This window comes from Rhinolophus sinicus, chromosome 16 (genome assembly GCF_057876585.1).
Source record: "Rhinolophus sinicus isolate RSI-liver-muscle chromosome 16, RSI-T2T, whole genome shotgun sequence".
NCBI lineage: Eukaryota > Metazoa > Chordata > Mammalia > Chiroptera > Rhinolophidae > Rhinolophus > Rhinolophus sinicus.
The window spans coordinates 2,560,876-2,582,986 of record NC_142516.1 but is presented as its reverse complement, the minus strand read 5'-3'; the positions used below and the strand labels follow the sequence as shown (position 1 = coordinate 2,582,986).

At 58.6% G+C, this 22,111-nt stretch overlaps 2 long non-coding RNA genes across 4 annotated transcripts; one reads left to right on the top strand and one right to left on the bottom strand.

Annotated features, from left to right (window-relative positions):
• Positions 1-780: 780 nt before the first annotated feature.
• LOC141571208 (uncharacterized) lies at positions 781-5,200 on the bottom strand. Of its 3 annotated transcripts, none has more exons than XR_012495998.2 (4): positions 4,512-5,198; positions 3,817-3,880; positions 2,874-2,935; positions 781-1,475 (listed from the first exon to the last, which is right to left on the bottom strand). It is a non-coding gene; the product is annotated as an uncharacterized LOC141571208 (long non-coding RNA). The 3 variants fall into 3 exon arrangements; XR_012495999.2 differs by having other exon boundaries at positions 3,817-4,213; positions 4,512-5,196; XR_012495997.2 differs by having other exon boundaries at positions 3,817-5,200.
• Positions 5,201-17,887: 12,687 nt separating this feature from the next.
• LOC141571378 (uncharacterized) lies at positions 17,888-21,546 on the top strand. Its single transcript, XR_012496130.2, has 3 exons — positions 17,888-18,199; positions 18,406-18,587; positions 20,001-21,546. It is a non-coding gene; the product is annotated as an uncharacterized LOC141571378 (long non-coding RNA).
• Positions 21,547-22,111: the final 565 nt, after the last annotated feature.

Sequence of the window (22,111 nt, the reverse complement as noted above, 5' to 3'; positions counted from 1 at the left end):
CGAGCTGGCCTGAGCAGTGTGCTGTCCCTCCAGCGCCCAGTCCTGATTCGGGCAGACTGAGTGTTGGGGAGTGGTGGTGGCTGGGGGTGGGGGTGGTGATTCCAGGAGGAGGTGACACTGCTCCTGCGCAGGTGGGGCTGACAACCCCACTGCAGTCAGAGGATAGGGCCCAGACCTTCGGGCGGCGTTCCTTCGGCTGATGGCACAGAGGTGGGGGCGTGCTGTCTTCTGCAGTCACCTTGCCCAGTGCACAGGTCTGCTCCAACCTTCATAAGCAGCCGGAGAGGGAGATAGCATCTGCCCATTGTACAGATGAGGAACTGAGCCCCAGAGGCTCTGCCCAGGTGCCCCTGGGCAGCAGAGCGAGGAGTGGCTGAGCTGGCACTGGGACCCGGTCTTTATCGTGACGGCCAGGCCTTGATGTCTGGAGACCCCCTCTCCTGAGAGCCCTCATTACTGCGTGAAGACTCTGGGTGAGCTGAGACGGGCCGGCTGTGTGACAAGGTCTGGGCCCCAAAGATGCCTCCTGGACAGATGACTTGCCTTCAGAGGCCAGGTCTCCGTGCTCCATGCCCTCAGCGCTCTCAGAAGCCGGCTCTCCTGCCTCCCAGGTGGTGAGAAACTGGGTCTTCTCCGTTGGGCCCCAAGGGAAGAACTGGGGAGTGGCTGTGCACCCACACATGTGCTCCGTGTGTGTGCAGACAGACCCAGTCAAACACACAAACACAGGGGCCCTCCCACGGGCATAAAAACACCCCCAGGCATTTCCGTACGCCCGTGTTCATGGCCGAGGCGTGTGTACACCGTACACATGCACACACGCAGAGCCCGCATCTGTACACGCAGCCATGCGCGGCCCAGAGCACAGGCGCACACACGGAGACCCATCGCCACACAGACACACCCGGGGCCTGGGGGGAGGGGCAGCCTGGTGCCCTGCCCGCCCACACATCCCCCTCCAGCAGCTGGGCCCTTCTTTTGCAATTCTTGCATTTATTTTACAGTCCTTTCTATCGGCAGAGGCTTTCAAAACACTTTAGGCTTGTTTACTGAGCTGTGCAAGAACATTTTGTCTCCTCTCCAGCTCAGCCTTCCAGAAGGATCAGGAACGTGCCCGTCTCTGCACTGGGCCAGCTGTGCACCGTGCCAGCAGCAGCCCCAGCTTCTTAAAGGGCCAGCTGGGCTCACCCTTAGAGTAGGACGGTGGGGGCTTGGAGAGGGGCCAGCTGGCCAGCGTCTTGTCGCCCCCGCACCCCCACCGAGGCTGCTGGCCCCCAACACGAGGTCCCTGCTGACAGGAAGCGTTGAAAGTTTAGAGAGTGGGAAGCAGGCCACAAGTGGCGTGAAGGAGCCTCCTCCCTCTCAGCAGACCATTGAGCGTCCTGCTGTTACAATGGGCCCCAACTTAGCACTATTACTTGTAACCCAAACTGGGGAGAGACCCGCGGTCCAGGCACTCCGCACTCCGCTGCTCCCTGAAACAAGGTTGGAGCAGTAGGGACAGTGAGACTTTCTTTTCTCTTCCCATCTTTATAAGATCCGGACCTCTGATGGGGTCCCCATGAGGCCACCGCTGGCGACCGCCCCCTTACATAAGCCCTCATGGTAAGGGCTGCAGAGGAGGTGACGGAGCCCAACGGGGTAGCCCGCCTAATCTTGGGTGCTGGGGGGCCGGGTTTGAGAGAAAAGCAGAGCCCCCTCTGGAGAGAGGCCCTCCTGTGCATGCCCCTTGCTGTTGGCGATTTGGAGAATGACCTTTGTCATGGTTCTCTCACACGGCCTCTTCCTGGAGCCTCTTCTGCCCAGCACCACCCCTCCCTCCAGCCCCCCTCTAGCTTCCAGCCTTTACAACGACCACCCTTTGACATTCAGTACCCCTAAACAGTAAGCCATTGAGCGACCCCCAGACCTTTCCCCTTCACCCCTCTTCTCTCTCGGACCTGCTCCCCCAGGCCTGGCTGCCTCCTGAGCTCAAGGCCCATTTGGGCATCAGCCTTGGTGGATGCAGCTCCTCAGCATGAGGCTTTAAACAAAAGAAGGTTGAGTCCACCTCTCTCCTCCCAGGTCGGCGGAGGGTTGCCAGGGAGGGACACACACATATCCAAGGCAGGTAGACAGGAGACGGAAAAGCAAAGCCAACGCCAGAGGGCAGGGTTGGGTGGGGAAAGCAAGCAGAGTGACAATGTGGTTGGTCCTGAGTGCAACGCCGAGCTTCCTGGCAGCCCGTGCAAAAGGGGAAATAAGACCGAAGAGTGGCTCTTCCTGTTCATTATTTATTGGAAGGTCCTTAAATCCAGGCCTGGAGGGGCAGGCCTGAGGAATGTGCCACTCCCGTTCCTCCAGGGCCTCTTGTGTAAAACAGCTGTGAGCGGTGCCTACTGAGGTTCAAGCTGTGGGTGTTTGCCTTTAAGCAGTGGGGGAACCCGGGGGTCAAGCTTTAGCACAAGGAGTGAGGGCAGTGGTGGAAGATGAGGGACAGGACGTAGGTGTGAGGCAGGTGATACCTGGGGCCCCTGAATGCTCAGAGCCTGGGTGCGCAGGCCCTACACGAGGGCGAGGGCCCTGGGTGTTGGAGTAGGTCACAGTGGTCACTGAGTTCTGGGCCACCCCAGAAGATGTTAGCTCTCTAGGCAGTGGGTGGGCAGACTGGCTTCTGGCCGCTGCTGGGACACTGGTTCCCTGTGAGGTCTCAGACACATCCCATCCCCTCGGATTCTCTGGGGCCCTTACCCCTGGCCCACTCTGTGACTTGTGCCTGGGGACATGGGTCGCCACCTGCCCAGCTTGCCTCCCTCCACCCCTCGACCACCACCCCTTCCTTCTTCCCATGGGCCTGCTGCCCCACTGAGGGCTGGAGGAGACTTGACTCTTACCCCAAGTGAGACCCAGTTCTCCCGTGGCCTGTCCTTAGCTTCTTTCAGCCCACAATGTGACACTGGGGACGAAAGGCCCAGACATGAGACGGGGCTGGAACCAGTTCCTGAAAGCCCCTCCCCTCACCCTACGGGACACCACCAGAACTCCCCCTGGCAGCCTTAAGTGCCTCTGCCCACGCTTCCTGCCCTCCTCTAGGCCCCCCGCCCCCGACACCCCAGTCCTGGCAGGATGGGCTCGCAGATGCCATGCTCGCTGTGACGAAAGGCTTCAGGCACCTTGTCCTGGCCTCCAGATGCCACCTCCTCCCCCTGGGCCTCCCTGGGCAGTTTCTCCCTGCCCCTCCCCCCACACTTCCCGGCTGAATGGTTCAAAATATTCCATTTTGCTCCTCTGCCTCCACCCATTACAGTGCCTTTTCTCTTGCCACCGCGAGCACATTTTCTCTTAAACCTCACCGCGTGGCTTCACATTTGGAAAGGAGATAGCCACACCGTGTGCCAGGCAGTTGTGGGGTGGTCCCAGGGTGCTCCCAACCCCTCCCTCTGCTGGCAGGTCTGGGGCAGGGTCTGGACTGGGCCAAGCCCCCCGGGTCCCAGCTGCAGCCAGACCTGACCCACGGAGCACCCCGGGCCAGAGGCCAGGGTATGGTCGCCCCTGGGAGCTGGCCCATGTCTGAGACGCAGTGTGGAGGCAGCCTCGCCCACTTGGTGCCCCTCTCCTGAGTGCCTGTCCTGGGAGCATGGGCTGTCTTGCCCAGCTCTAGGGCGAGCTGCTCCGTGGGGCTGGCCCCTGGGCAGAGGGCAGGCCGCTGTGGGAGCAGCGCAGCCAGCAGGCTGTGCCCCGGGCCTGAGTCAGACGAGCCTGTGCAGGCTGGGGCAAGTGGCTGCCGCTCTGACCCTCGGTTTCCTCACTGGAAGTGGCAACGGTGGTGTCACACACCTGTAGTAGGGCACAGTTGACAACCACCTCCAGCATTCTTGTTGGCAAGGCTGGGGGCTCCCTCCTGGGGGTGGGGGAGACAAAGAACAAAACCAGTTGCACAGGAAACCCTCCTCCCCTCCGCCCGGTGCCGTGTTCTGGGCTCCAGGGCCGGCCTGGGAGGAGCAGAGGCTGCCACAACAGGCTCCATCCCTGCCCAGAAGGACACGGCTGTGTCCGGTCCAGGCCACCCTGCACGCAGGGCTCCCTCCGGGCGCTGCTCGGCGTCCCCTCTCGCAGCCAGGTGGCACAGGCCTCTCGCTCCTGAGCCGGCTGGGCACTGTCCCCTGAGCCTTTTGCAGGGCAGAGTGCTGGCATAGTCTGAGCTCCAGATGGGGCCAGTGGGTTCCTTTGGGGCCTGAAGAAAATGGGAAAACAGGATCCCTCATGCCCCTCCCCACCCACGTGCTTCTCAAGGAGGGTACGGTTTCCACACCAGGGCCACCTGCCAGCGCAGGGCTGCCCCTGGTTCTGGGACATGGGCTCCGGCCGCTCTGGCCAGGCCGGCCTGCAAAGGCGTAGCTGGTAACAGTGTGAGGTCCTGGCCGTCTGAGAGACGGGCAGGGAGGAGGGGTCCTGGCTTTCAGGCTGAAATACTGACCCCTCGTCCTTCTCAGCTCGGCCTGGTGACACCGCAGCTCCTAAGGGTCACTTACCTCTGGCTGCCCCTCCTCCAGGCCTTCCCTACACAGCATGCAGAGGGATGGTTCCAGAACACAGATCCAGTTGCGTCATTCAGGAACTGCCTACACCTCAGCACCTTGGTGCAATCTGCTCCTCCCACACGTCAGCTGCTGTCCCTTTCTGCCCAACATGCTGCTCAGATGTCACCTCCCCAGGGCTCCCATCCCTGACAGAGGGGCCTGCCCCCCCACCCTGTGCCCGTGGCCACTTCTCGCCCTCCGAGGCACCACGGGGTCATGTTTTCACTTGTCTCTTCCTACTTTACTGGCCTCACTGTGGGTGCCTGGGGGCCGAGACCTTTGCCCAGGGTGTCCAGGTGCCAGGCGGGGCCGCTTGGCGGGACACGTACATTCGGGTGTTTCCTGTTCCACACGGACCCTCTCACTGCAGCCTCTGTGTGGGGCACGAGCCGAGGACAGAGGCAGTGGTCAGAGGGCCTCAGGCTGGAGCTCAGAGGGGACTCTGGGCTCCACCCCCCCCGAACCCCTGCGATGTACACACATCTGGGCCTCAGTTTCCCAGGGTGTGGAATGGGGAGGGGGTCTCGGGCCGAGGGAGCTCAATGATCTGGGTGACGATGTGCTGGTGTCAACACACATGAGTGAGTGCAGCCAATGTCACTCCGGTCCCGTCTACAGCGGCCCTGGGACCTTGGAAAATCTGGTCCCAGGCCCCTGGGGTTTGCAGAGCCCTCATTGATGGTCACGCTCGTGCCAAGGTGGGCGGCCATCTTCCCAGTGTCTGGAAATTACTCATCGCTCATTTCAGTGGCCTTCTCACAGCCCCCGTCATGAGTGTCTGTTTACTCCGTTCCTATGGCAGTGTCCCTGTGGGATATTCCAGGGGAGTCTGGGTGCCCCACTCCAGGGCTGTAATTTTCCTCTCGGAGGCCTCTCTTCCCACTGCCCCACCGCCCTCACTGGCAACGGAGGAGCCTGGGGCCTGGGCTGGGGGGCAAGGCTGTGCCCAGTGCCTAGAGGGACAGAGGCTGCGTCTGACCCAGCCCCACTGGAGCTTCCTGCCTCCATTGCTTGGCTTACAACACCCAAGGGCCTGCCACCTGCTTCTTCCTGCACTTCTCCACCCCCCTGCTCAGTCCGTGCCTCTCTTGCCCTCCCTCCTTCTCTGGCTCGCCCCCTCCCCTGCTCTGGAAGTCCCCCACCCCTCGTGTAGCCTGCACACAGCCGCTGGACCCGTGGCTGCAGCCTGAAACGGGGCCAATTCTGGGGGGCGATGTATTCCCCAGCTGGCCTGGGGCTCAGCTGCCTCATTAGTGCTGGTGGAGGTGTGAGGGTGGGGTACCCAGAACGTTGACGGTGTCCACTCTTTGCAATGCCAACAGAGGCAGCTACACGTTGCTTGGTTTCCAAGTCACCAAGTCACTGTGATGGAGGAAAAACGGGTTTGTGGCAAGTCGATGGGCGTCGGAGACTATTAGTAACCAACCTGCTAGGGAGGATGGGTGACCCTGACCTCCCACGCAGGGCACACGTACCCATGCCTCTGAGGCTGGCCTCCTGTGTGGCCACTGGGGCTATTTCAGCACGAATGGCTGTGCCCATTTGACAGACAGGTAAACCGAGGCCCCAGGCAGCGTCACAGGACAGCGGTCTGGGTTGCAGCCACCCTCACTCAGGGCTGCGGGGTGGCTGGGGTTCCTGTAAGGATGGTTCATGTGACGGTGTGTGGAGCAAACTGGCCGCACACCTTCCTGCCCTGGGCTCCGGCCCGCAAGCTGCCAAGTCCCCAGACTGTGTGGGGCCTGTTCTGTCCCCAGGGAGCCCTGGTGCGTTCTGGTCTTAACACGTTTCCCCTGAGTGTTCATGCTGGGTGTCAAGACTGCAGGGCATTTCCTCCGCCTGTTTCTGATTTATCCACACAGAGCTCACCAGAAGAACCACCCCAACTGATGGGCTCCCTAAGCCTTTTATCTGAGAAACAGGAAGCTGTGAATTCTGCGGGAAGAAAACCACGGGATCAGCCCTTGAAGCCGAAGGTTTAAGTGGCCTCGCATTAGATTCAGGGCCAGCACCCCGCCACCCCACCAGCAGGGCTGTTTTGGCCCCACTGGGTGGGACCCTGGGTGCTGGATTTCTAGTCCTGGTAGAGCGGCTGGCTGCAGCCGCCCTTCTGAGGAAGGACACAGGCTCAGAGAAGTTAAGGGGCCACCTTGGGGCCCCTAGCAGCCAGTGGTGGGTGTGGGTGGCCCGCCGTGGAGCAGCTGTGGCCCTTCCTGGCCTTGCTCTGACCCACGGTCCCTGACTGACTTTGGCCAGAGAGACCCTCTCTGGATTGTAGGGCCCAGGAGGGCAACAGCTGGAGGGAGCCTCAGACCCAAAGTGGCCACCTCCATGGGGAGGGGGCAGTGAGGGCTCCTGGGTGACCCCGGGCCAGCTCGGGCCATCTGATGGGGCAGCAGCCTGCTTCCTCCCTGACGTCCCCTTCTCTCTCCATCCGCAAGCAGCTCTGCTCCTCCCAGGGAAGTGCACAGCGGTTTTGGTCCGGGCCCTCCCTGAGCCAGCGGGAGGTGTTGGCCCCCCACCCTGCTGTATTCTGGGAGGAGGGAGAGCACAGTTTTCATTACCACTTGGTTCTGGGCTGGACAAATGTGGAAACTTACGGGCAGGGTTCTCCCTCTGTGCCTCAGTTTCTCCCAAGCTGTTTCTCCCAGGGCTGAGGGGCAGACTAGACGCCATGTGGTTTGAGAAGGATGACGGCACTTGTCATCACAGGAGCTTCGGTGGCATAGCCTGACGGCCGACCTCTCAGACTGGGAAACAAAGGCCCTGGAGAAGACTCTCCCCTTCGCGCCGACCCTTGTCCTTATCTCGGCGCTGGGCACAGCCAGATCACCATCCAGTAAGTGGGGCTCCAGCCGGCTGACATGACACAGACAGCATCAGACAGCCTGTTTGGAGGAACTTATGTACAGAATCACAGTGACCATCAGCATCAGAGCAGTGGAAGGTTTGGGGTCCATGAGCAGCCCCGGGGCCGGGAAGGGTCGGTGGCAGCCACCCTGACCCTCTGCACCCGTCTCTGTACTAGCCAGCTCGGCAGGGAGGGGCTGGCGTGAAGAGCAAGGGTTTGGAAGCAGACCGGCTTGAACTAGAATCTCAGTGGAGACCTTGGCAGGTGCCTGGCTTGCTGTTTGGCACTTTCCCTGCATCCTTGAATCGAATTTTCATGCCCTAGCAAGGCGAGCGTTACCATCCCCATTGCACAGGTGTGCAAAGCCCGGGGCTGGTGGCAGGTCTGGGAGTTGGCTTTCCCTGCTCTATTCCATTCAGAGGTGCTTAATTAGGCACCAATTGTGTATCTGGCGGGAACTGACCACACTCACCAGAAGCGAGTGGTGAGCCCCCCTGGAAGAGATATGTGGGAATAATCTATCTGTACTCTTTGAACTAGTCACAAAACTAGGAGCTGCCCAAATGTCCATGTCAGCAGAATGGATAAAGAAACTGTGTGTTCAGCACCACACACCCAAACCGTGAGCTGCGAGTGACCATATGGGTGCATCCCAGACGGCTGGCACCGTGACCTGGGGAAGGAGCCAGACAGCAGAGAACACAGCACGTTCCTTCTGCCTCCATTTACAGCCGGTCCCTGATTTACGAAGGTTCGACTTTACAGTGGTGTGAAAGTGACGTGCATTCAGTAGACACCGTGCTTCGAATTTTGAATTTTGCTGTCTTCCCGGCTCGCGATACGTACTACGGAGACTCGCTCACAAAGGTGGGCAGGGCAGCGAGCCTCAGCTCCCGTCACACAGGGTCACCAGGGTCACCAGCCGACGCTCTACAGTGCACGTGTTCCTGGTGTGTTTTTGGATATTGTGTTCTGAGCACCTTTAAGGTCTGCTAGGCTAAGTGCTGATGTTTGGTAGGTTAGGTGTATTCAATGCGTTTTCGACTTGACGATATTTTCAACTTACAATGGGTTCATTGGAATGGAGCCCCACCATAAGTCGAGAGGCACCTGTGTACGGATTTCCAAACAAGCATAAGCTGTGGCTTCTATAAGTCAGGACAGTGGTCACCTGGGGTGGGGGAGGGGGAAGGGGTGGCAGTGTGTGACTGGAAGGGGCCTGAGGGGGATTCTGGGGCTGATGTGGGTTTTGTGAGAACCTGCTAAGCTGTGCACCATTCTGCGAGGTAAGTGGTGGTTACGGTCACCTGGTTAGTGGCCGGTGATCGGGCACTCGGGCACGGGCCCTCTCAGGTCCTGCGTCAGCCATCCATCTGTAGTCCGTCTGCTTCCTCGTCCTGAAGCACGGACCCGGCTGGGCCTAATGTGTGTGTTCTGGCTTCTGGCCGAGGCTTTCCTGGCCTCAGAGTCTTGTGGTGGTCACAGCTCCTCACTTCCTGTTCTGGTTTGAATTATGTCCCCCTCAATTCATGTGCTAAAGCCCTGCCTGAACCCCAGGGTGACTGTGTTTGGAGAGTGGGCCTTGAGGGAGGTGATGAAGGTTCAGTGACGTCATAAGGGTGGAGTCCTGATCCGACAGGACTGGTGTCCCTACGAGAAAAGGAAGAGCCACCAAGCTGTCTTTCTGCCCAAAGAGAAGAGGCCAGGTGAGGACACAGAGAGAGGGCGGCCTCCTGCAAGCCAGGCAGCGAGCTCTCACCAGAACCCCACCCTGATGACACCTTGCTCTTGGGCCTCTAGCCCCCAAAACTGTGAGAAAATCTGTTTCTGTTGTTCCAGCTGCTCCGTCTTCGGTAGTCTGTCACGGCTGCCTGAGCAGACGTGGGGGGGCAGGGTTGGCTCCTCTGCTCCCTCTTGGCCTGGTGTGGGCACCCCTCCCCCATGTGGGCAGAGCTCAGGGGGGCGCCATCTGCACAGCCTCCCGGCTGGGGTCCTGCCTGCCTCCCCGTGCTCCTTTTGGCCCCCCTTGCCGACACCCAGCTCACCGGGCTTCCCGCCATTCCCAGTCCCAGACCCTCAGCGGGTCCTGACCCCAGGAGTGCCCCGTGCCCCCTGCCCCTTGGCTCCCCGACCTGGGCCCACACACCTCACTATGCTTCTCTTCTTGCAGGTTCTGGATTTTCGGTTTAATGACCACAAATCTGGGTGGGAGGGAAGTGCTGCAGAGGCGGTGTTCTGGTCCTTTTCTGCATCTGCCCTTGAAGCACAGACGGCAAGGAGCTACCCACCCCACTATCTCCCAGCAGCAAATAAATAAATTGATTAGAGTCACAGCTCTTGGGGAGGTTGACACAGATTGTGTTTGTGCACTGGGTGGAAGAGATTTCTCTAAATTTAATTATAATTTAAGTGTAAAATATGCCTCTTCGGCGGGAGTTTCGCGTCTCATGCATAATTACTTCGCCACTGTCTCCCAATCACCCCCCTTACGACGCCTCTGTGTGCTGTGAGCGATTAATTTATAGGCTGGTAATAGGCTAAAACAATATTTAAAGTCATTTTGCCCAATGTAGCTTTTAAGGAGGGATTGAGATAATAATTACTTAAAGACCCATTTTATCACTCGGGAGCGTTACCCCTCCCGCACTCCCGAGCTGGCAGCCTGGCCCCCTTCATTCGTTATCAGATGCACCAGGCTCTGAGCGGCCCTAATGTGGCAGCAATGACACCAGATAACACATGGGTCCCGGCCAGCTGGGAGAGGGGCCTCGAGGAAGACGGAAGCTGGCCCCGCCGGCTCCTCATTAACTAAGTCAGGGCGGAATGTACCGGCCACTCAGGAGGCAAGGATGCTGGGCCCGGTTGTAGGAGGCATTTCGCTGCCAGGCCTCAGTCTGGGGGCGGGACATGCACCCCACGGGTTACAGAGTGGTGGGCGTGGAGGGTGAGCCTGCTGCCCTTGCAGGTGGCTCTATTTTTATGGCTTAGTCCTGGCGGGAAGAGAATGGTCACTGTCATCTTAGGAAATCCACTCACAGTTGCATAAAACTGTCCAACCACGGGTATGCTGGCAATGGCTGCCCGGCTCCTGTTCTTCCCAGGGCACGATTCTATGCAGAGATGGCTCGGGGCCTGGAAACAGGACGAAGGGGCAGGGGTGGAGGAGGGTGGCTCTGACAAAGGGGGTGTCACAGGGACATTGCTGGGACGAAGGGGAGCTGCTTGCTTAGAGTCCAGCGAACGCCTGCATTGCATCGTGGGGAGCCCCTACATGTCCAGGCTCCCAGGCCCAGGGCTGTCTTTGCCGGCCTGGTAAGGCGGACATGGTCAGCCTCCCTGGGGAAAGACTGGGCCTTTGGGAACAGATGGAACTGGGGCTGGATTCCAGACTTTGGGAATCTCAGGAAACCCCTGTGCCCTGTGCCGGGGGGTGGGGGGGAAGGCGTAAGCAGGGCTCTGACCTGCCACCCAGGGAACACTGGAGGGTGTTGGGGGCTGCAGGGCCTGCAGCCCTCAGCATCACCCCCACGACCGAAGAGGACAGGTCTACCCGAGTCTCAGAGTCCTGTGATCAGACAGACAAGGGCGTCCCCTGTGCAGAGGGCTGGGTTGGGGTGGCTGGGAGCTCCGGCCCCCAGGGAGTTAAGTGAGGGGCCTCGATGCCTAGCGTGGCTCCTGGAATCTGCCTGGCCAGGTGGATGAGAGCACAGTGGGGCAGCAAATACGGGCACGCATCTCAGGATTCGCAGCTACCCACGCTCGGCTCTGTACTTCCAAGGGCAGCGGTTCTTATGCCTTCAACATCACTATAAAATGCCTGGCATTGTCGTGGATAACGTGCCAGCCCTCATTTGATATTCTTGGTACCAGTGCTTGGGAAAGGCGATGAGGAAACGAATGGTGAAGGCAAGGGATGAATGAATCCTGGCATCATGTCATTTGCAGGAAATGGCCCTTTGGAGACAACCAGAAATCTTGAGTTTTTGGCTTTTCTTGAGTCTGAAGCAGTGGATGCTGGAGAGGAGGGAGGGCGAGAGGAGGAGGAGAGGGTTCCTCCATCCCCAGGGAGAGCAGTTGTGCTGGCTCGGGACAATGCTTTTGCCAGGAAATGTGAAGATTCCTTGTGAAGAGATCCCACGTGAAGCTCCTGTGTGAAGGCGTTGCTCTGCCAGCTCCTGCCCCTGCCCTTGGCATAACAGTGTGGGCTGCCCAGAGGGGGACAAATGACTGGAAAAGTCACTTCTCTTTCCTGGGCCTTGGTTTCCCCATCTGTACAAGGGGGAGATGAGCTAATCTCTAACTTGTCCCCAAATTGTCAGACTGTCCTCTAACTGACAGTCTGGATCCTCTGACCGAGCACATAGCCGGTGCTCAGAAACGCTTGTGGTTGTTCATTCAACCAGCCTGTTTGTATGCGTGGACCAGGCTAGGAATACGTCCCTGCAGGTGACAGGGAGTGAGACGCAAGCTTCTGCCCCTGCCCCATCAGTGGGCACAAGGCAGGGCTGTGATGGGTGGGAGCCCAGAGGAAAGCCTCAGCCCACCCTGGGGACTCAGGAGAAGTGGGGGTGGGGAAGTAGGGTGGGCAGGGAGAGCCTCCAGTCGGGGAGAGCTCAGTGAGGGCCCAGGAGGCCAGGCTCATCTGTGCAGGGCCCTGTCAGCCTCGGTCTATCCTGAAGTGGGGAGGGGAGTGGGCAGGTGGGGGAGTCGGGGACGCAGAGACAGAGCAGGCCAGTGACATGGCTGTTAGGGTCTGTGTCCCCTGGATGAGGACCCACCCAGCCCCTGATGTTAGCTCCTTGTGAAGGACAGAGCAGGGCAAGTGTTCCTGTCACAGCATCCCGCTCAGGGTGTCACAACGCCATCGTCCCCCTCTCCTCACTTCCCCGTGGGCTGATTTTGCAGTCCTGGCCTGGTGAGGGGCCAGCTTCCACAAACAGCGGTGGGCCACATCCATGCATCTTCTGCAAAGAGCCTCATAAAAAGGGCCCCCGACTGGAAATCAATTCTTTAAAGCTGAAATCAATAACAATAACTAATATTAATACTGATTATCCTTTCTTTATTGCACTTTGCAGCTGGGGATGGATTGTTTTGAGGGATTAGCCGAGACGCTCCACAATGCGGCACGGGAGTGGGGTGGGGGGCTCCCCGGGAACATGGGGCCTCTGCAGTCTCCTGCATCTTTGGGTGAACTTGTTCAAGGCCTGGTTTCCCCGTGTGACTGGACTTACCAACTGTACACGTTTGGGCAGGGAGCCGGTGACCTCAGCAGCTTAAGATGGGTGCTGGGTACTGCGAAGGGGAGGCGGGTTGGGGCGTTTCCCTCGGGCCTGCGTGCTCCTGGTACTGGTCCCACCCTGGGGTGAAGGGCAGGCCCCAGGGCGGGTGTCACACAGGGAAGGGCCAGCACGGCCCCCCCACAGCATCCAAATGGGGTGGCCTCTGCTGGGGCCTGCTCTTTGTGGGGCTCTCCCTGGGGGACTGTGTCCTCCGACTGCTGCCGGGGGGTGGCTGTTATTCTTGTTGTTGCTTTTATAACAGAGGGCGGTGGGGTCTGCCTGTCCCTTTTCTGATCTAGAATAGAATTCCTTTGCCTCTGACCTGTTACCTTTGCCGGAGCGTCATCCGGCCCTGGAGAAGCTGCTGACCAGGGCTTCGTCCTCCCCTCCACTTAGGAGATGTTTGCTTTGGTTGTTCCCTGTACATATGAACACCTGGGTTCACACACAAGCGTGAGTTCACACTCGTGCCTTTAGAGGTACGGTGTATCCATGGATGGGGGCTAAGGGGGGGACGAGTGTGTGTGTGTGTGTGTGTGTGCACACATGCCAGTGTTTTGTGGACATAATTGGAAATATTTTATTACACAATGTTAGGTGGCCTGGTAGATACACGATTAGACATTTTCTGTGTTTTAAGTTGGGAATCTTCTGGAAAAAAATTCATACTGAAACAGAGAAATAGAAGACACAGCCCAGGAATCATCTGGAGAATCACCTTAGGAGCCAGAGAGAGCTTCCCAGCAGCCACGGCAAGGAAAGAAAGCACGATGGGTTTGCAGTGCTGGCCAGCGGGAGGAAGCATTCACTGGAGAGCTAGCTTTCATGGGCTAGAGTCCAGTGACGGTTTATCAGGCATTTCCTTGTGAAGGAGGAAGAGGGTGGTCCACGCCTCCAAGGGGCCTTTCCTCCTGCTGGCCCTCGGGAGGTGCTGAGGCATTTCCAGAGGCAGTTACTGAGCAGACACCTGACTTTCTGGCTGTAGAATCCCATGTTGACTCAGGCCAGAGAGAAGCCTCCAGTGACAGGACCCAGGCCTGCCACACTAGCCCTCCATTCTGGGGCCGCGTTCAGTGACCACGCCTGCCAGGTGCTGGGTTAACAATTGTGGGGCAAAGGAATGGGTGTTCCCTCAAGTCCCTCAGAGGGAGGAGGGATCTTGGTGGTGACGGGTTGGGGGTGAACCAAGAGCGGGGCTGGGGTCTCTAGGCAACCCTGTGACTGGCTGGGCTGGCCAAGGCGAGGAGACTGGGTTCCTGTCGGGCCCTGGGAGGCTTGGGCAGCCCTTGGAGTGGGCTGGGCACAGTAGGTAGCCGTGCTACGCTGAGCCGACACACGGGCTGCAGACGTCATGCTGTTAGCTCTCATTCCTCTTGCGGCCCAGGCAGGGGTGGGGGGACTCAGGCCAGCTTGTGAGCCAGGCTTTAGCCTCCTCTGCTGCCCCTACGTGTGGCTCACGCTTGCGCCAGCTTCACGGCAACCTCGAGCGAGCGGGACAGCACTGGGAGGGTGAGCCAGCCTCTCCTGGCTCGGCAGGGACAGGAGAGCGTCTTGTCCTCGGGGACACGGTTTGTCCCTCTGCCACAAACCACGTTTGTTTCTCTTGAGTTAGGACCATTTGTGAGCCCATGTACCTGTCCCCTCTATCGACCCCCCTATCCCCTGCATGGTTGCCAGAGGGACTGGCCTGTGTCTGGCGGTCCTCCCAAGTTTCTGGAAGGTCTAGCACAGAGCCTGGCAGAGAGGAAGTTCAAAGCAAAAATGCTACGATGTTGAACCAAGTCTCCTCGAGTTGTTTGGACAATAGCCCACACCCAAAGCTATGGGTGACGTGGGGCCAGGCTGGGGTGTAGAAAGAGCTGCACTCCATTTCCTCAGGCCCCCAGTCTTGAGGTTCCTTGTCTACTGAGCAGGCAGGAGGCCTGGGTTCTGGTGTTGGGCCTGCTTCCTACTGAGGCAGTGGGGTACGAGGGCCCCAGCATTCCCGGGGGGCTGGGGATAGCCCCGGGAGGCTTTCGAGGGTGGGTTCTTTCCTGCCCTTTCTGGGCCCTGACTGTAGCCGGCTCGGGCTCCCCACAGGCCCAGACTCCCCTCTACCCGACCCCCAGCTTCTGCTCGGGCCGTGGCCCCACTGCCTCTCAGGGCCAGCCTGCTGGGGCTGTGTTTACCTGCTGTCTGTCTTCCTGGGTGTGGACAAACAGACTGAGGACAAGTTGGAGGGAGAGGAGAGAAGGCCGGGCCGATGGACCAAAGGTGACCCTGCTCACCACACTCCCCCCCCGTTTGTTTATTTACTGTTCCTGAACTCTTGTCTGCCCTCCCCTGGGACAAGGACACTAGCCCACGTGGCATTTCAGAAGCCCCCAATCTCGGCTCTGGGAAGCTCGTGGGCTCAGCCGTGCTGCTGGAGACATGCACCATGAAAACTGTAGCAATGAAAACGGTCCCTCCGACAGTGACAGTGCCCAGTGTGGGGCTCGCTTTCCCTCGGGGGCCTCACAGCACATTGGGGTGATCATCTCCAGTTTACAGATGAGAAAACCAAGGCTCGGAGGGGCGAGGTGTCCCGGGCACTGCCAGGAAAATATTCGGATCAGGATTGTAATTCACGTTGTTCTGATTCTGGAGTCCAACTTCCCTAGGAAAGACTGTGTTGTCTCTAAGTCTAGAAGGAATCAAGGCCAGCAGCTGGCAGTGCCCTGCCAGGCAGGGGCGACAGCCATTGGGCCCATCCCCCACTGGCAGGCTGCAGGCCAGTGGGCAAGTGGGCAGGGTTCGTTTGTGCCCTCACCCACTGTGTGCTGTGCCCACTGAGGGCACAGACCAGGAAAGCCACCAGCCCCATGAGCTTCCATCCAGTATGGGAACAGAAGTGAAAGGCCCCAGGGGTTGAGGTGTGCCCTGCTGACGCTTGCTTCCGGCTCTGGGGCCAGCCCTCCATCTGATTCCTTCCTGGCACTTCACACACATTCTGCTTCATCCCACCGATGAGGCAGAAACTGGGCTGTGGAAAGGACTGGGTCCTACACAACAGGCAGGATGAGGCAGAGGCCATGTCAGGGCTGACTTTTCCCTGAGCCAGGGAATGGCAGGGCTGGGCCTTGGACAGGAGGATGGAAGGCCCAGGCGGGGCCCCAGCACCCCTTGGCCTGGTCCTCGTCCTCCTTTCCAGACTTATCTCCTGACACCATATCCTTCACGCCGGCTGCTTCTGTCATTTCCACAACCCCTCAGCTCTTATCTTCCTCAGGCCTTGCACAAGCTGTGTCCTCCGCCTGAAACGCATCTCCTCTGGCTGAATTTGGACCCGGTTTATGCACTGCCTTCTCCAGGCAGTCCTCCCTGATTTCTCAGGCCGTTTAGGTCTCTTTTCTGTGTATGTCAGCAACACCTGCATGACACCCCCAACACACACACACACACACACACACACACACACACACACACACCTTGATGGGGGAAATGTCACCTTTGGTATTCCCAGTGCTAGGTACCATGTTGACCCGGATGTAGGTCCAGCATGCTCTTCTGTGGCTGAAGGTAGAATGGTGGAATTGCAGGCTGGGGAACATGTCTTGAGCTGTCAGTTGGTGCTGTGTCGACAATGGCTCTCTTCTGTCTCTTCTAACTGGATGCTGGGTCTGGAAGGGGACAGGGCAGCCCATGTGTGTCTCCCTAGCTTGGCCCCACTGGTATTCAGGGCATGCTTCCTGCACGAGGTCAGAGGGCAATCTCAGAGACCCCTGGGCGGATTGGGGTGGGGTCTGGGCGTGTGCTGCCCCCTCTCCTGGACCATGATTGCGTGTAGCACAGGCAAGGGGCAAAAACGGGAGTGGCCTTGGGGGCGCTTTCTTTCCAGGGCTCCACTGGACTGAGCTCAGACCTGGGGAGGGTTGGGGGGGAGGGGAGAGAATGAGGCCGGTTCACAGGCAGGTCTGGGCTCCCAGTTTCAATGTCAATAATTTTGAGTGCGTCTTCTGTCTGACGACCAGTGGAGTTTTCCATGAGGAAAAGGACTGAACTTTCTATCTAATTAAGACTCTGGAGAACCTGGTCTGCCTGGCTGTCCAAAGGAATGTTCTCAGAGTTTCCATATAGGTCTGTGATTGCCTTCGTCAGCCCCCAGCCCTCACCCTCCATTTATAGATGGAAAGAGGGAGGTTTCCTTGCTGGCTGAGGTCCCACAGCCTGGGGAACAGAGCGGCTGCACCAGGCCTCCCGGCTCCCGTCCTGCTCCTGCCCCCGCGGTGGCCTCTTTGGGCACAGCTTGGGAGAGGGCGGCCTCCTCGGGTTTCCTCCCGACTTGGAGCTCTGAGGCCTGCACAGAGCCGAGCTTGTGCGGCTGGAGAGTCAGGGAGTGTGGCCCACAGGTTCAGGGCACATGGTGTGGCCCGTGGTCAGACCAAAGCCAGCACCTCCACCCACCGGCTGCGCCACCTGGCAAGGCCACAAGACCGGTCAGGGCGTCGGTCTCTGCATGGTCACCTTTCCCGAGCAGAGGTCTCCAGGCGTAGCCAAGAGGCGCCTGGCCTGCTGGGGTCCAGGGTGGTCGGGGCCATCCCATGTCCCTTATGGCATTGTGCATTCTTTGGTTCAGGTGAGGCCAGCTGGAGGTGCTGGGTTGTGAACGCCCCACAAGTAACCTTCAGTCAGGGTGTTGGTGGGTAGGTGCCCTCCCTGGGGGTATATGTGTGTGACAATTCTGGGCTGAGCTCCACAGGCTTATAGAGGCCCCCAGGGGACTGAGCCCTCAGTGCCCGTGGCAGAGGCCCACTCAGGAGAGCACCGTTCCTCCCCCCCGCTGTTCCCAGACTCTCTTCCCTACCCCCGCTGTGCTGCCGCCTACGTTCTTGTCTCCAGACCTGCTTTAACGGCGACCTGGCTAAGCAAGAGATGGCTGGTTTATCACCCAGACCCACAAGGGAGTGGAGGGGACAGGGAGGTACCCAGACACTAACTCAGCAAGTGTGCTTCTGGTGGGGGCGGGGAGAGTGGGGCGCTTCCTGGGGAGGCACCCTTTGAGCCGTCTAGAAACAACTGCGGTGGGGTGGTCAGAACGGGGCTTTGAGCTCCTGAGATTCCCCCCACACCCCCACCCTACCCTCTAAGAGCGGATGCACCAGCGTGGCCCTTCACCCCCAGCCCCTGGACTGCCACACTGAGACCCTGGTGGCCAGAGGGGAGGTGGCGGCTGGGCCAATGCTTGATGGATTCCAGGTTGGCTCCTCTGGACTTTCTTACTTGTGCAAAATTAATGTGTCATTAGTGGTTGGAACGGCTCTCGGGAAGTTAAACATTAAGTGGTGTTGTACTCTGAAACGTGGTCTCCTGCCCCCAGAGCTGACGGTCAAGGCCATGGTCCTTGGTCTTGGCTTTGGAGTTTTCCGACAGACAGGCTTTCAAAATGACCATCATTGAAAGGCGATAACCCAGAACCCTATCTCCCAGGGTCTCCAATGGGCTCCAGATATTGGCCCGTTCCTCAAAGAAACTCCCAAATGCCACCGGTGGGCTGGGAACCTCTGGGGAGGGGAGCTGGTTGGACGAACCCCTTCCCTAGGAAGGCAAAACTTAGTTCCCCCCCACCCCGGACTGGCGGGGGCGGGGTGAGCAGGAGACCACGGGGGCTGCTGGGCCTGTGGCGGGGGTCTTTCCCAAGGTCTCGGGGAATGGTCCTCGAGGCAGGAGTCAGGTCTCATGCTTATGTCCACAGAGGGCAGGCCTGAAAGACAAGCAGCCTGAAGACTCTGGAGGGTGGATCACGAAAGGGGACTCCGGTGTCCGCCTCTCCAGGGAGCCCCAAGTCTGGAGGAGCACAGACTCGGATGTGGTGTGAGGTGTGCTTGGGCAGGGACGCACAGGAGGCGTCAGCTTTGCGTCATGCCTTACGCACAGGTGGGATTTGGCTCTCCAGACGGGGAGATGGTGTTACCTCTAGAACATACAAAGGCAAGAGGGTAGGAAGCGCCTGTGTGGGCTGGGAGGTGGCTCAGCAGGAAGCCCCTCCTGAGATGGTGCCCAACCTCGGCACAGTCCTGTGCGTTAGGTTCCATCCCTGAGGAGCGCCTGCACCCCGATGTGTTTTATAAGCGTCTGTTTTTGTGTCGGTGTCTGTCCTCAAGGGCACACACCGGGTTGGTGCATCTGTACCTCTGGGACTAGTGGGCAATAAGACACGTGGTAGGTGCTGAGTGAATTCTGAATGGATGGATGGATGGATGGAGGGATGGGTGGATGGATGGTGGATGGATGGATGGATGGATGGATGGATGCATGGATGGATGGGAGGATGGTGGATGGATGGATGGATGGATGGATGGATGGATGCATGGATGGATGCATGGATGGATGGGAGGATGGTGGATGGATGGATGGATGGATGGATGGATGGGAGGATGGTGGATGGATGGATGGATGCATGGATGGATGGATGGATGGATGGATGGATGGATGGATGCATGGATGGATGGATGGATGGATGGATGGATGGATGGATGGATGGATGGTGGGTAGTAGGGTGGATGGATGGGTAGCTGGATAGATGAATTGGTGGTAGGTGGGTGGGTGGTAAGTTGGATGGATAGATTCTTTTCATCCACCATTTCAGTTCATATCAGAAATTGCTGACTTTCACAGGGTATCCTGAAAACCTATCTCTTGAGACAACTCTGTGGGGTGGAGTGGACAAAGGCCCTCTTGCCTTAACTGAAATTCCCCAGGAGCTGAGTCTCTGGCTACTGTTGATACTGTGGCTTGTGGGACCACAGGGTTCTCTTCACTGTGGAAGGTGCAGTCCTCTCCTTGAGGTGAAATTTCTAAGATCAGGCGAGGAGGGGGTATGTACCGTGTTTCCCCCAAAATAAGACTGGGTCTTACATTAATTTTTGCTCCAAAAGATGCATTAGGGCTTATGCTCAGGGGATGTCATCCTGAAAAATCATGCTAGGGTTTGTTTTCCGGTTAGGGCTTATTTTTCAGGGAAACATGGTACCTGGGCTGAGAATTCTCCGTCCCTGAGTGTTTCAGTGGAGGGAGAACTCCCCGCCCCCATAGTCTCACCTGAAGCTTGGGGAAAGGGTGTGTAACCCCTCAGGCTTTGGGACCTGGAGTTTAGGAGTTTCCCTGGGGTACCTGCCCATGAGCAGTCAGAGAAGCGTCCATGCTCTTGTCAGTGGAACCTTCTGGAAGGTCAAAAGATGGTCAGCCTTTAGGAAGTACAGAGTCAGAGCTGACACGAGGTGGAGGGGAACCTGCAGGAAGTCAGCAGGTATGTGAGTCAGCCTGGGGCGGCTCGGTGCCTCTTTCCAGGTACGAAACGTCGTGGTCTGTCTTCACGGAAGAAGGCGCCCGCCCCGGGGTCATTCCTTCTCGTCAGACGGGCCGTCTCTCAGGCTCCTCCGGTCTTGGTCTCTCTCGCACACGTGTCAGGGCCTCTGGACAAATGCTGCCTGGCGTCCACATCCGTTGGCTCAACTTGGTATCACAGGTGAGGCCTCGAGTCTCTGGAAAAACTCCAGAGTGGATGGGAAGCTGAGATGTCGCATCTTTTTGGAAGAACAGATGAGTTAGTTCATTAGCTGGGCGCCACCAGCCATCCTTCTAGGTGACATAGAGGTGACCACAACCTGTAATGCGAGCAGTTTCTGAAGTCCGTGGGGAGGGGTTCGAAGTGGGGTTGAAAACAGAGCCTTTGGCATCATCACAGGCTGGCGGTGCCACCCCCCCCGGGGATGGAGGGAGCCCTGCCACCCAGGATGGGGTCAGGATGGAGGGACCGGGGCCTGGAGTGGCTCTGAGCGGGGTGCGGGAGCTGCTATCAGCACGTCAGGTTTTAAAAATTTATTTTGCAATTGGAGTGGACAGACAGCATTATATTAGTTTCAGGTGTATAGCACAGCAATTAGCTATTTATATGCCTCAGGAAACGATCGTTCTGCTCAGCTGAGTGTCATCATGGGTAGCAGAGCCACCCGCCGAGGGCCGAGGTCAGCCGCCTATCATGACCTTAGTCACCGGGTCCTCATGCATAGCTGAGTGACGGGACTGACTCTTTCCGCCTGACCTGGAGCTGAAGAAGGAGCCGTGCCCTTGCAGACGGCGCCCCCGCCGCCCCACTGGCCTCCCTGCCCCCTGCCCTGGGCCACAGTGTGACCTCCCAGCCCCCACGTCCCCGGGGTGTCAGGACGTGGCGTCTCCTTCCTCCTTCCGGTGGGAGGGCCGAGGGTGACAATGCGTGTGGCGTGTACGTGGAATGAGAGTGGCCACGGGCATGGAAAGGACTGTCCATACGCAAGTGAAAACGTTGCTTCTTGCAACGTTTAAACTTCACAAATTTCAGTTGCGTGCAAACTCATCACCCCAGCCGTCCTCCTGTTGCTTGTTGTAAGTTAATCATAGCTGTGCCCCCCCGAGGAAGGTTGGGGCGTCTTGGTCCTGGGGCCGGCCATGGGCGTGGAAAGAGACCAGGGACCTCAGCTGGCCTCTTCCTTAACTCTCCATTCACCAGGCAGCCACAGGACAAAGCTGCTCATGTCAACAGGCCACGTTAGGGACCAGGGACGCTAAGGCATGTGTCCCCACTGCTGGCAGGGGGCTCAGCTCAGAAACGCACCTGGGCCTGGTGGCTCCTTCAGGTTTCTGAATGCACAGGTCCCTAAGGCCTATGGGGTCTGCCCCCTCCACAGCTGTCCCCTTCAGAGCTGCGGGCTCAGGGACCCCATGTGACATCTGGGCCCAGCCCGGGTCGCATGGTCTGAGATTTGGAGGGGGAGGAGCAGAAAGCCTACCAGGGCCCCTCCTCTGAGCGACGTCTCAGCTCAGTTCCCAGACAGATTTACAATTCAATTGAGAAACAGTAAAAATTGGACACCCCCCTTTGGGCATCTCAACTTTCTTTTTTAAAGGTTCTGTTTCTCGTAGTAAAAATGTATTTACTTCTCAATGAGCTTTTATGTTGTGTTGACAGGCGAGGGGGGGCGGGGTGGGGCTGCCAAGTGCTTCCCTCTCCACTCCAGGAGAAGCCCCACTAAGGACCAGTGACCACAGGCTCACGGTAAAGAAGCAGTGCTGCTTTGAACCCCAGCTTGGCCGTTTCCTAGCTGTGTGGCCCTGGGCAGTTTACCAACATCTCTGAGCCTGTCTCCTTCTAAGCGAAATAGGAAACATAATGCAGGTGCCAGGCTGAGGGAGGAGCAGGGCCCAGCACAGACCCTGCGGCCAGGATTCAAGGGCGTGTGTGTGCACAGCATGCCTGACCGTGTGTGCTGTGAGCACGAGTGTGCGTCCACACGCATTTGTATGTGGACAAGGAAGAGAAACACACAGAGAGCCTGTTCTCATGGGGGTCCGTGCAGTAGGGGAGCCCGTTAGCGAGCGACGGTGGGAGGGGGTGGGCGACGGAGGGGTGGCGGGGCAGGGGT